Source organism: Ammodytes marinus (genome assembly GCF_949987685.1).
Source record: "Ammodytes marinus genome assembly, chromosome: 11".
In the NCBI taxonomy this organism is placed as follows: Eukaryota; Metazoa; Chordata; class Actinopteri; order Uranoscopiformes; family Ammodytidae; genus Ammodytes; species Ammodytes marinus.
Window position 1 is genome coordinate 4,204,797 of NC_137215.1, and position 2,046 is coordinate 4,206,842.

The window sequence follows — 2,046 nt, forward strand, 5'->3', positions numbered from 1 at the left end:
TCCTCACGATCCACTACATGTCCATATTGTTTGTGAGCTGAAAAAAAAATCCAGTGTTAATACCCAGCATAGGCTCTGTAAACTGGTGTGTAAACAAAGAGTGTGTAAGCAAAGGGATAAACCATAGCTAGCAAAATGCCCGTATACAGAGCCTAGGCTGTGTACAGTATTAACACTGGATTTTATTTCAATGCACACAGCACAGTCCGGTAGCCGATCGTGAGGAGATATTCTATGATTTTGACAACATAAAGTTTTACAACAAGCTTTCTCCAGAACCACACACACACACACACACACACACACACACACACACACACACACACACACACGCACCCACACACACACACACACACACACACACACACACACACACACACACACACACACACACACACACACACACCCTTCCAGCCCTGAAGTTGTGGGACCGTATTAGGGAGATGAAGCTGTAAGGGAAGGGCAGATTTGGTCATGACAGAGTGACATGTGGCACACACCGGAGTCTGTCTGCTCACAGCGAGAGGTCCGCCGTGCCACACAGAGAGGAGTGTCCTTCTATGGGACCGTCCCGTAGCCAAGAGGTAACATCCTGGGGTGACTAATGCTGAATGACAGGCACACACTGATCAGAGCTCATCCTTGATGCCCTACTGTCACTGTTTCAGAGGAGGGGCAGAGAGCAAGGCAAGTTTATTTCTATAGCACAATTCAGACACAAGGCCATTCAAAGTGCTTTACAGGGGCACGAAATACATCAAGTATAGTATTAGAAAAGCATAAGATATCAAGTGTTTTGGGGGTAGTGGACTACATATAATGTTATGTTGTGTTATTGGTTATAGATGGCTTTATGTGGACTTTTTTTTTCATTTAAGGTGCACTGCGTAGCTTTGGGTGTGTCAAAGATTGAACATTTTCTAAGATATATTCTCATTACTTATTAAGTGTAGAGATCAGAGCAGTTTACCAGCTCTGGACCGAGGCCAGATATCAAGGCTCAGACAGCATGGCTGGACTCTATTAGCTTCAGAACAGACAATAGCCTCTCCACAGTGGGCCGAAATCATTGCCAAATTATCTCATCTTTCTTTATATCCCCATTGGCCCAAAGCCACACACACACACACACACACACACACACACACACACACACACACACACACACACACACACAAAGCACACACACACACACACACACAAAGCACACACACACAAAGCACAGAGGAGTTCTGGAGTCATGAGGTGAGGAAGTCATGGTTAATTTATGCAGAATCTGCCCTTTAAACTTATGTCTGAAATCTTTTTTTTTTTTTTTTTCGTTTTCTTACTGCTTCTACAAGAGTCCAGTCTGGATTTTTTCTTCAATCTTCATCTCTACATTAATTATTGAAAATGCTCTAAATGACATTATTTTTATTGTGAGTTTGGTAGAAATGTTGTCAGTAGTTTCTAAAAATAAAACCAAAATGTTCATTCTACTCAAACATATGCCTCCATATAGTAAAACAAGAGACACTGAACGTTTGGACTGGTCTTCTTTTCCACACAGGAAGCAAGTGTGTGTGTCTAGCCTTTTCGTTGATCTGCTGGTGCTAGGCAACGGGTTTTCTGATCAAATACCTCATTGTAAGATTGTCTGTTTAAAAAAGATCAAGTGGGATTTGCCATAAACTCACAAAAAATGTGGCTGAACTACTCGTCAACTATTCTGATGACGCAAGACATTACTCAGCTGTACCAAAGGAAATCTGGGCTTTTCTACAATCAGTGGCTGTATCATAACATCACTCTATTGGGGCATTTATGGACTTAAAGCCAGGGACATGCCCGTTTACAGAGCCTAGGCTGTTAATTAACACTGACAACTTTTTTTCAGCGCACATAAAAATACGGACATGGTAGCGGATTGTGAGGAGTTATTCATAGATTTTGACAAAAAAGGGATTTTGACAACAAGTGTTCTCCATAATCACTGACTCCACCTTTAAAGCTGGGGTATATGATTTCTGATTGGTCAAAGTTAACATGAGCTGTACACTTTGA